This window comes from Eriocheir sinensis, chromosome 57, assembly GCF_024679095.1.
Source record: "Eriocheir sinensis breed Jianghai 21 chromosome 57, ASM2467909v1, whole genome shotgun sequence".
Taxonomy (NCBI): Eukaryota; Metazoa; Arthropoda; class Malacostraca; order Decapoda; family Varunidae; genus Eriocheir; species Eriocheir sinensis.
This window is the reverse complement of record NC_066565.1, coordinates 1,230,228-1,242,727: the sequence shown is the minus strand read 5'-3', so window position 1 is coordinate 1,242,727 and position 12,500 is coordinate 1,230,228. Positions and strand designations below refer to the sequence as shown.

Sequence of the window (12,500 nt, the reverse complement as noted above, 5' to 3'; positions counted from 1 at the left end):
CGCCCATATATACAGTAAAATCCCCAAGATACCGCCCACCTTCAGCCCTGTACGCCCGGGCCCGCCCAATTAATTAAGTACATCAGAAAGCCCGTTTTTAGATCGTATAACATATATTTTACGCCGTTATCAGATTATAAATGGTTAAGAAAAAGCCCAAACACGTAGAAAGCCGCCCAATACCCCGCACCTACGTAGTCACGCCCGAATCCCAGCCCCAAACCGGCCAAGCCCGATTCCGACCTCATCACTAGCGGGATCTCTACTTTCCATGCCCAAACAGGCTTTCAGAAACACGCCCAAACATTACAACATATACAGAGAACAGCCCGTGACCGCCCGCTCCTCGATCTATCTGTGTCCGATCAAGCCCAATAATGTAATCAGCCCAAAAGCCCGATTTCTGACCCTATAAGTTCCGGATAACGTTCACTTCACGCCCAAAAGCTTAAAAAATACGCCCAGACACTACCCAATTCATCCCATATTTACGCCGTGACGCCCGAATCCCAGCCCACGCATATAAATTTACGAATAAGCCCGAATTCTTACTTCCATAATATACAAGCCAAGTCCACTCCACCCAGACACTAGAAGAGCCCAAATTAGCAAATCTTCGATACCCAGACACTAAATCACAGCCCGAAATAGCTACTTTCAATACCCCAGTAAACCCGATTCTCCCAGCAGCTGATATCGCCACGCCCGTCAAAGCCCAGCTGTTTCCGCCACGCCCAAACTTGTTGAATATGCGTAGTCGCACTGCCTCAGTCCTACCAGCCCGGACCATAAGCCCAAGCCCGATTATATAGAACATAGCGATCATTTCACTTCCAAAAGCCTTAAAAACAAGCCCATATCTACGCCGTCACGCCCGAATCCCAGCCCGAACCCAGCAAAGCATATACATTCGTATTAATATGAGTTTTAAAAGCCCAAATTCAGCCCGTTTTGAGTCTACGCCAAACAGCTGGTAGTATTTATAAGACCGGTAGCCATATTTGAAAGCCCAGTCTGCCACAGAAAGCCCGGAAAGGTATCAAACATCTGTCACACACACACACACACACACACACACACACATACACAGACACACACACACACACACTTACTCACGTCATAATCCACTTAGTAAGGCTTTCCTCTCCCTCGGAAAGCCCAGAAGTACATCAAACATCTCCCTTCCATACGTCTAGACTTGAGACTCACGCCCGAACTCACCCATACAAGCCCGATAACTGTCACCTCCAATCCCTTTTCATCGACAAGCCCACACATATCAGGCTTTCTAATTCTTAAAGCCCAAACAAGCAAATATCAGCCCATACATACCCAACAGCTGTCATATTAAAGCCCCTTCCATCTACAGAAGCCCACACATATCAGGCTTTCTAATTCTTAAAGCCCAAACAAGCAAATATCAGCCCATACATACCCAAGAGCTGTCATATTAAAGCCCCTTCCATCTACAGAAGCCCACACATATCAGGCTTTCTAATTTTTAAGGCCCAAACAATCAAATATCAGCCCAAACATACCCAAGAGCTGTCATATTAAAGCCCTTTTCATCGACAGAAGCCCACACATATCAGGCTTTCTAATTCTTAAGGCCCAAACAATCAAATATCAGCCCAAACATACCCAACAGCTGTCATATTAAAGCCCCTTCCATCTTCATACGCCCAAACAGCTGTCATTTTAAAGCCCTTTCCATCTTCATACGCCCAAACAGCTGTCATTTTAAAGCCCTTTCCATCTTCATACGCCCAAACAGCTGTCATTTTAAAGCCCGTTCCATCTTCATACCCCCCAACCACCTGTTATTTTAAAGCCCTTTCCATCTTCATATGCCCAAACAGCTGTCATTTTAAAGCCCGCTCCATCTTCATACGCCCAAACAACTGTCATTTTAAAGCCCGTTCCATCTTCATACGCCCAAACAGCTGTCATTTTAAAGCCCGTTCCATCTTCATACGCCCAAACAGCTGTTATTTTAAAGCCCGTTCCATTTCCATACGCCCAAACAGCTGTCATTTTAAAGCCCGTTCCATCTTCATACGCCCAAACAGCTGTCATTTTAAAGCCCTTTCCATCTTCATACGCCCAAACACATCAGACTTTCCACTTCTTCAAGCTTAAACACATATATAAATTCCATACAAGCCCGACAGATGTCACTTCCAAGCCCATCCCATTTGAAAACGCCCAATCATATCAGGCTTTTTAATTTTTCAAGCCTAAACACACATATAAAGTCCATACAAGCCCGACAGATGTCACTTCCAAGCCCATTTCATTTGAAAACGCCCAATCATATCAGGCTTTTTAATTTCTCAAACCCAAACACGTAAATATCAGCCCATACAAGCCCGACAGCTGTCACTTCCAAGCCCATTCCATTTGAAAACCCCAATCACATCAGGCTTTTTAATTTTTCAAGCCCAAACACGTAAATATCAGTCCATACAAGCCCGACAGCTGTCACTTCCAAGCCCATTCCATTTGAAAACCCCAATCATATCAGGCTTTTTAACATAAATATAAGCCCATACAAGCCCGACAGCTGTCACTTCCAAGCCCATATAATAAAAAAAACGCCCAGTTATATCAGACCTTCTCAAAGCCAGAAACATTCACACCCATACACGCCCACATACGATAAACAGCTGACAAGTTTAAGCCCTAAAATGTCAGCCAGCCCAGTTTTCTCCGCCCAAACACACGCACACACACACAAGCCCAACAGCTGACATTTCTAAACCCAAACACACAGACAAATGACACTTCCAAAAGGCCACACACAAAATGGCTGATAATTCTAAGCCCTAAAATGTCAGCCCAGTTTTCTCAGCCCAAACACACGCACACACACACGCCCAACAGCTGACATTTCTAAGCCCAAACACACAAGAAGCTGACACTTCCAAAAGACCACACACAAAACAGCTGATAATTCTAAGCCCTAAAATGTCAGCCCAGTTTTCTCAGCTCAACCAAGCCCAATCCACACAAAACAGCTAATATTTCAAGCCCGGACACGCCAAGCCCAGTTAGTTTAAGCCCACACACGCAAAAACAAGTAATATTTTCAGTCCTTTCACACCAAGCCCAGATACACCACACACGCCCAGCCCACTTCCTTCAGCCTTATAAAACCGCAGACCAAAAATCGTGCTGTGGGCTGGAATGACAAGACTTTCTCAGACGTACCAGGAGTGGGCTAGAAAATGAGGCACTACTATAAAAAAAATGCTAGCCGATGCAACGTGAAATGGGCCCAGAAATGTGTTTTTAAGAGGAAATGAAGGAAAAAAAATTGGAAAAAAATGTCGTAAAAGATAAAATGAGATAAATGAAAATAAGAAAATATGTCTGTGTCGTGGTCAGAAATAGGCTTAGTGATATGTCTTTTTTGGGGGGAGAGGAAAATAAACTGTAAAGGAAAAGAATGAAATAAAATCTGAAGAAAGACAAATGGAAAAGACAAACAATTAAAAAACGGCTCATGGAAAAGAAGAGATACTGATGGAAAAAGAAACAGACTGATGGAAAAGGAAAAAAAGACTGATGAAAAGAAAATAATGGTGGAAAAAAAGATATTATGGAACAGGAAAAAAAATGCCCTGATGAAAACGAACAAAAAAAATTAAAATAAAAACAAAAGGAAAAGAAGAACAATTAAAAGAAAAAACTGTGATGGAAAAGGAGAAAAAGAGGAAAATAGAAAGAGAAAAGAGCAATTAGAAAAAAACATTGGTGGGAAATGAAAATAAATGAGAAAAAAACAGAAATAGAAAATAATAGTAAAAAAACATTGATGGAAAAGCAGAAAAAATGAGAAAACCAGAAAAAAAAGAACAGTTACGTAAAAAAAATACTGATGGAAAAAGATAAAGAAAAAGACTGAGAAAAAGAAATAAATAAAACCCAGTGATGAAAAAGAAGGAAAAACTGAGAAAAATGGTGCTGGAAATGAACAAAAAAATTAAAAAAAAAGGAGAAAATAGAATCAACAAAAATAACTGTGATGGAAAAAAAACAAAAATATGAAAGAGAGAGAGAGAAATCTGAATCGTTAGAAAATAAAAATCTTGAAAAATAAAAAATTAAAAAATGAAAAGTTTGGATGAAAAAGAATTAAAAAGAAAAGAAAGAGAGAAAAAGAGAGAAAGAAATCTGTATCGTTAGAAAATAAAAATCTTGAAAAATAATAAAATGAAAAAATAAAAAGTTTGGAAAAGGAGATGAACAACAACAACAACAACAACAACAACAAACTAAAAAGATCTTGACAAAAAACACCTACAACTCAAAAGAAAATAAATCAATCGTTCAAAAAAGATTAGGAAGAAAAAAAAGAGAAGCTTGCAGCGAAGTTAAGGACGAAGAACTTAAAAGCTTGAAAAATATAAATGAAAAATAAAAAGTTTGAAAAAGGAGATGAACAACAACAACAACAACAACAACAACAACAAACTAAAAAGATCTTGACAAAAAACACCAACAACTCAAAAGAAAATAAATCAATCGTTCAAAAAAGATTAGGAAGAAAAAAAAAAAGATAAGTTTGCAGCGAAGTTAAGGACGAAGAACTTAAAAGCTTGAAAAATATAAATGAAAAATAAAGAGTTTGAAAAAGAAGAACAACAACAAAACAACTAAAAGGTCGTGATAAAAAAAAACGCTGAAGACTCAAAAGAAAATAAATCCATCGTTGAAAGAAAAGATTAGGAAAAAAATAAAAGATGTTTGCAGCGAAGTTAAAGACGAAGAACTGATGATATATTTGTTGACCGATGGAAAATATTGTGAACGTTGACGGAAAATTGTAGAAGAGAAAGACTTAGAAAAAACGTTCCATCTTGTTCTATTGATTAAGAAAGAAGAAAGTAGAAAAATTAAAATGAAAAGGAAGAATTGAAAGAAAGAGGGTAATTTAGGAAAGGAGAACAGAAGGAAAAGACTAAGCAAAATAACAAAAAACGTTCCATCTTGTTCTATTGATTAAGAAAGAAGAAAGTAGAAAAATGAAAAGGAAGAATAGGAAGAATAGAAGGAAAAAGGATGATTTAGGAAAGGAGAACAGAAGGAAAAGACTAACCAAAATAACAAAAAAAAACGTTCCATCTTGTTCTATTAAAAAAGAAAGAGAAATTAAAAGAAAAGAAAAGGTAAGGGAAGAATAGAGAGAAAAGAGAATGATTTAGGAAAGGAGAACAGAAGGAAAAGACTAACAAAAATATAAAAAAACGTTCCATCTCGTTCAGTTGATTAAGAAAGAAGAAAGTAGAAAAATAAAAAGGAAGAATAGGAAGAAAAGAAGGAAAAGAGGATGATTTAGGAAAGGAGAACAGAAGGAAACGAAAAAGAAAGTAGAAAAATAAAAAGGAAGAATAGGAAGAAAAGAAGGAAAAGAGGATGATTTAGGAAAGGAGAACAGAAGGAAACGAAAAAGAAAGTAGAAAAATAAAAAGGAAGAACAGGAAGAATAAAAGGAAAAGAGGATGATTTAGGAAAGGAGAACAGAAGGAAACGAAAAAGAAAGTAGAAAAATGAAAAGGAAGAATAGGAAGAAAAGAAGGAAAAGAGGATGATTTAGGAAAGTAGAACAGAAGGAAACGAAAAAGAAAGTAGAAAAATAAAAAGGAAGAACAGGAAGAATAGAAGGAAAAGAGGATGATTTAGGAAAGGAAAACAGAAGGAAACGAAGAAGAAAGTAGAAAAATGAAAAGAAAGAATAGGAAGAAAAGAAGGAAAAGAGGATGATTTAGGAAAGGAAAACAGAAGGAAACGAAAATGAAAGTAGAAAAATGAAAAGAAAGAAGAGGAAGAAAAGATTGATTTAGGAAAGGAGAACGAAAAGAAAGACTAACTAAAATATGATAAGAGAAAAAACAGGAAAGAATGAGGGAAAAGAAAGAACAGGAATCGGAAACAGAAAAAGAAATGAAAAGAAGGAAAGGAGAAAAATGTCGAGAAGGAAAACAAAAAATGAGAGAAAACTAAGAAAACAAAGAAAAAATAATAATACAAAATACAAAAAAAAGAATAACGATCGAAACTAAACAAAAAGAAAAGGAAAACAATGAAAACAAGAATAATTTACGAAAGAACAGAAAAAAACAAGAAGAAAACAAGAAAGAAAAAAAACAAAGAAAAACGTCATCAAATTCTCGGCCAAGAAAAAAAAAGAAAAAAAAAAAGAAAACGAGAAATAAAAACAAACAACATAAAACAAAGAAAAACATCAAATTCTCAACCAACAAAACCAGAAAAAAACAAGAAAAAAACGAGAAATAAAAACAAAATATAAAACAAGAAAAAAAAATCATCAAATTCTCGCCCAACAAAAAACACACGAACCCACAACATCCTCCCTCTCGTACATGTCTAAACCGCTTAAAGAACAGGTCAGCGAGGTCACCAAGGTCAGCGAGGTCAGCAGGGTGGTATTACTGACCCACTGAACACTCCTGGCGCTCACAAAAAACCCCGCGTGCAGTAGAAGCCATTAACAGTTGAGATACTTGGTGCGTGCGTGTATGAAACGGCGTGAATTGGGTAGTGAGGTTAAATCTACCTCACTGAGCGACAAAACGTAGAAAGAACAGCAGGAAGATAAGAAAAAGGGTTTGTAGGAGAGGAATTTTCTTAAACAACTCAAACAAATGACTTGCTTTGTTTTTACGTGTCTGGAAATGCAGGAATTGGTTAGCGAGGTAAATTCTGCTCTATTAAAACATACATAACATAGAAAGAACACCAGAAAGAGAAGAAAAATAGGGTTTGTAGGAGTGAAATTTTCTTAAACAACTCAAACAAATGACTTGCTTTGTTTTTGCGTGTCTGGAAATGCTGGAATTGGTTAGTGAGGTTAAACTTACTTCATTACACACACGAACGTAAAAAGAACACCAGAGAGAGAAAAAAAATAGGGTTTGTAGGAGAGGAATTTTCTTAAACAACTCAAACAAATGACTTATTTTGTTTTTACGTGTCTGGAAATGCAGGAATTAGACAGTGAGGTAAATTTTGCTCTATTCTAAACACACAGAAACGTAAACAGAACAACAGGAAGAGAATTTAAAAACAGGATTTGTATAAGTAAGGAGTCGTAAAGAATTCTAACGACTGACTTATCTTGAACTAACTTATTGTGCGTGTCTGGAAATGCTGGAATTAGACAGTGAGGTTAAACTTACTCCATTACACACAGGAACGTAGAAAGAACAGCAGAAAGAGAAGAAAAAGAGCGTTTGTAACAGTATCGTTCTTTTAAACAATTCTAACTACTGAATAACCTTAAACCAGCTTGTTCTCACGTTCTAAAAGGTTGGAAATCCGACCTATAGTGAAGAGAATTGATCGAATGTAGACATTTTATGCATATCAAACTACTGCAGCCTTTTGTCCTCTGAAGAGCGATCTGTTTTGAAGGGAATTGATAAGCTCTACCCAATTCGTGTGCGTTAAGTTATCTTCGTGTCTTGCTCGCTAAAAAAAAATAGGTATATTGAAGAGAATCGATTCAGGGCGTGAGAAACTTGCCTTATGAAGACAGGCTGAAGCAGTTAAATCTACACGCTCTAGAAAGGCGAAGGTTGCGAGGAGACTTGATCGAAGTCTATAAATGGATGAAGGGCTTTAATAAAAGAGATGTCAATAAGATTTTGATAGTAAAAGAGCCAGGTAGGACGCGTGGCAATGGTTTTAAGTTAGACAAATTCAGATTCAACAAAGACATGCAAGAATTGGTTCACTAATAGAGTGGTGGACGAATGGAACAGGCTTGGGGGCCATGTTGTGGGTGCCATACCATAGATACATTCAAGAAGAGGTTAGATAAAGCCATGGACGGTGAGGTAAGGTGGGGTTGAGTGTACAGGAGCTGCCTTGTATAGCCCAACCGGCCTCTTGCAGACTCCTAACGTTCTTATGTTCTTATGTTCTTAAGTCTACCAAATCTTTCCCCATCAAGTTGCAACACACTTTTGTCCCCTTAAAAGCGATCTGTATTGAAGAGAATTTATCATCTCAATTCGGCCCCATTAGACTACTGAAGCCTTTTGTCCTCTGAAAAGCGAACTGAAGGAAGGGAATTGATTAGGTCTTCCCAATTCGTATGCGTCAAGTTACCTTAGACAGTGAGGTTAAACTTACTTCATTGCACACAGGAACGTAGAAAGAACAGCAGAAAGAGAAGAAAAAAGAGAGTTTGTAACAGTTTCGTTCTTTTAAACAATTCTAACTACTGAATATTCTTAAAAGCAGCTTGTTCTCATGTTCTAAAAGGCTGGAAATGCGACCAATAGTGAAGAGAATTGATCGAATGTAGAGAATTTATGCATATCAAACTACTGAAGCCTTTTGTCCTCTGAAAAGCGATCTATTTTGAAGGGAATTGATTAGGCCTGCCCAATTCGTATGCGTCAAGTAACCTTCGTGTCTTGCTCGCTAAAGAAAAAGTGGTTACATTGAAAAGAATCGATTAAGTCTATCAAATCTATCCCCATCAAATTGTTACGCTCCTTTGTCCACTTAGAAGCGATCTGTATTGAAGAGAATTTATCAACTCAGTAAGAACATAAGAACATCAGAACATAGGAGTCTGCAAAAGGAATTCGGCCCCATTAGACTATTGAAGCCTTTTGTCCTCAGAAGAGCGATCTATTTTGAAGGGAATTGATTAGGCCTACCCACTTCGTATGCGTCAAGTTACCCTCGTGTCTTGCTCGCTAAAGAAAAAGTGGTTACATTGAAAAGAATCGATTAAGTCTATCAAATCTATCCCCATCAAATTGTTACGCTCCTTTGTCCACTTAAAAGCGATCTGTATTGAAGAGAATTTATCAACTCAGTAAGAACATAAGAACATCAGAACATAGGAGTCTGCAAAAGGAATTCGGCCCCATTAGACTGCTGTAGCCTTTTGTCCTCTGAAAAGCGAACTGAAGGAAGGGAATTGATTAGGCCTGCCCAATTCGTATGCGTCAAGTAACCTTCGTGTCTTGATCGCTAAAGAAAAAGTGGTTATATTGAAAAGAATCGATTAAGTCTATCAAATCTATCCCCATCAAATTGTTATGCTCCTTTGTCCACTTAAAAGCGATCTGTATTGAAGAGAATTTATCAACTCAGTGAGAACATAAGAACATCAGAACATAGGAGTCTGCAAAAGGAATTCGGCCCCATTAGATTACTGAAGCCTTTTGTCCTCTGAAAAGCGATCTATTTTGAAGGGCATTGATTAGGTCTGCCCAATTCGTATGCGTCAAGTTACCCTCGTGTCTTGCTCGCTAAAGAAAAAGTGGTTATATTGAAAAGAATCGATTAAGTCTATCAAATCTATCGACATCAAATTGTTACGCTCCTTTGTCCACTTAAAAGCGATCTGTATTGAAGAGAATTGATCACTTCTCAACCCATTCACGTGAGCTAATGTTATCGAGTTTAGCATCAAATTCGTACTGACATAACCACAGAAACGTACCAAAATAGAGAGCATGGTATCGTAGGCATTTAAATCGTACCGACACACCCACCAAGCGTACCAGAACACACGCTAAAGAATATGTTATCGCAGCCATTAAAACTGTACTGAAAACCACCAAAACGTACCAGAGCATAAGTTATCGTGTTAAGCATTAAAGTCGTACCAACACAGCCACCAATGCGTACCACAACACACACTAGAGAATAGGTTATCGTTTAGCCATTAAAATCGTACCAACACACCAACCAAAAGGTACCAAAACATAGACTAAAGAATACATTATCGCAGCCATTAAAACTGTACCAAGAGAACCACAAAAACGTACCACAGCATAAGTATTGACGCCTCAGACCACGGTTAAAATGAGTGTAGGTTGAGGTGACGATATGGGTTCCAAGAGGTCTCGAATATGTGTTTAAAATGCCCGTAATGTGTCCTGAACCTGCACCCAATATGTGTTGTATATGTGTCCCGCCAATCAATTGTTAGTGCTTTCAGATACAGTAGAAAAAAATATTAGTAAGAGGAGATTTTAAAAAACCCAAATAAGTGGAAATTGTGACATTGAGAATTACTGAAGAAAGAGATAGATAGATAGATATAGAGATAGAGAGATAGAGAGATAGAGAGAGATAGAGAGAGAGAGAGAGAGAGAGAGAGAGAGAGAGAGAGAGAGAGAGAGAGAGAGAGAGAGAGAGAGAGAGAGAGAGAGAGAGAGAGAGAGAGAGAGAGAGAGAGAGAGAGAGAGAGAGAGAGAGAGAGAGAGAGAGTAAATACGCACACAGGAATTTATGGGAAAGCGAATATACTAAAAAAATATTGTTTCTTTCTTCTCTCTCTCTCTCTCTCATCTGGTCATAAAGAGAGAAACCAACAGACACATACTTACACACAGACACACACACACACACACACACAGACACAGAGAGAGAGAGAGAGAGAGAGAGAGAGAGAGAGAGAGAGAGAGAGAGAGAGAGAGAGAGAGAGAGAGAGAGAGAGAGAGAGAGAGAGAGAAAACTCGTGATAATGATGAAAAATAAGGAACAAAGGAGAGAGAGAAAAAGGAAGAGAGAGAGAAAGAAAAGAGCGATTAAGGGAGGAGGGAAAAATAGGAAGAAGAAGAAGAAGGAGAGAGAGAGAGAGAGAGAGAGAGAGAGAGAGAGAGAGAGAGAGAGAGAGAGAGAGAGAGAGAGAGAGAGAGAGAGAGAGAGAGAGAGAGAGAGAGAGAGAGAGAGAGAGAGATAGAGAGAGAGAGAATAATGAGAAGAATAATAATAAATAATAATAATAACAATAATAATAATAATAATAATAATAATAATAATAATAATAATAATAATAATAATAATAATAATAATAATAATAACAATAATAATAAAAATACAAAATATAACAAAATGAGAGGAGGAAAAAATACTTGAATAAAAAAGAAGAAAAATGAAAATAAAAAAAACAAAGGAATAAAAAGATGAAAAATCAATAGAAGAGAGAAGGAAGAAAATAGATAAAAATAATGATAAAAAAAGAGAATAGAAGAAAATGATGGAGACGAAGGAGAAGAAAATGACTGCAAAAAAGAACAAAAATAGAAGATGATGATGATGATGATTATGGAAAAAAGGAGGAAGAAGAAACAGAGAAAAAAGAAAATGGAGAGAGAAAATAATAATAGGAGAGAGAGAGAGAGAGAGAGAGAGAGAGAGAGAGAGAGAGAGAGAGAGAGAGAGAGAGAGAGAGAGAGAGAGAGAGAGAGAGAGAGAGAGAGAGAGAGAGAGAGAGAGAGAGAGAGAGAGAGAGAGAGAGAGAGAGAAAATAATAGCAAAGAAAAAAAGAAAAAAAAGAAAATAATAACAATAATAATTAAAAGAGGAAATTGAAGAGAGATAGAGAGAGAGAGAGGTACTTCGTTATTGTAATTATAATTTACCTTGGGATCCAACATCGATGACCTATACTTACGATCTCTCTCTCTCTCAGCAAGTTCAAAATATAAAGAAAACAAAGAAAGAGACAGACAGACACATTCTCTCTCTCTCTCATACACATTTTAACATACACACAAACAAAAACAAACAAAATAACAAAGAAAAAGCAAATATACACAAACACACAGCTAGATAGATAGATAGATAGATAGAGAGACAGACAGCCGCTCCATCCCGGCCATTATCCTCATTAAGGGGCCCCGGGACTGTTCTACGCACACTAGCGGGCCCGGGGGAGGTGTAACGCTTCATCCGGGGCCCCAGGGGAGGGAGTATACCTATTGCGGGGCCAAATAGGCTTTACGCTCCCTCCCTGGCGCTCATGTGTTGCTTTATGCTCATTCAAGGGCCGCGCGAGGGATGTTATGCTCAATCTGGGGCCTGTTTTAAGATTTTATGCTCGCTGAGTGGGTGTGACGGGAGTTTATGCTCGTTGCAGGGCCCAATTTTGAAGTTTTATCCTCACTGAGTGGTTGCAAGAGTGGTTATGCTTTCCCCAGGGCCCTGTTTTGGTGTTGTATGCTTGCTGAGTGGGTCAGACGTCATTATGCTTCTTCAGGGGGTCAGGATGGGTGTATTATCCTCACTATGGGGCCTTATGTGATCTTCTATGCTTGATGAGTGGGTGTGAAGGGCGATTATGCTGATTCCAGGGCCATATTTGACGTTTTATGCTTATTCCAGGGCCCAATTTGCTGTTTTATGCTTGCTGAGTGGGTTCAAAGGGTGTTTATGCTGACTGTGAGGCCCCATTTGATGTTTCATGCTTGTTGAGTGGGTCTTGCTTTGATTACGCTTATTCCGGGGCCCTATTTGACGTTTTATGCTTATTCAGGGGCCCAATGTTGTCTTTCACGCATGTTGAGTGGGCTAAAAGGGTGATTATGCTAACTGCGGGGCCCCATTTGACTTTTATGCGCTCTGAGTGGGTCTTCTCTTAGTTAAGCTCATTCCGGGGCCCTATTTGACGTTTTATGCTTATTCAGGGGCACAATATGATGTTTTATGCATGTTGAGTGGCC

At 38.1% G+C, this 12,500-nt stretch overlaps 1 protein-coding gene and 1 long non-coding RNA gene across 3 annotated transcripts in view; one reads left to right on the top strand and one right to left on the bottom strand.

The window, feature by feature from the left end:
* LOC126984453 (uncharacterized) overlaps window positions 1-12,500 on the top strand; it is a 153,920-nt gene that overhangs the window by 56,349 nt on the left and 85,071 nt on the right. The window lies entirely within an intron of this gene.
* LOC126984466 (uncharacterized) lies at window positions 1,654-4,039 on the bottom strand. Its single transcript, XR_007736767.1, has 3 exons — window positions 2,340-4,039; window positions 1,818-2,237; window positions 1,654-1,774 (listed from the first exon to the last, which is right to left on the bottom strand). It is a non-coding gene; the product is annotated as an uncharacterized LOC126984466 (long non-coding RNA).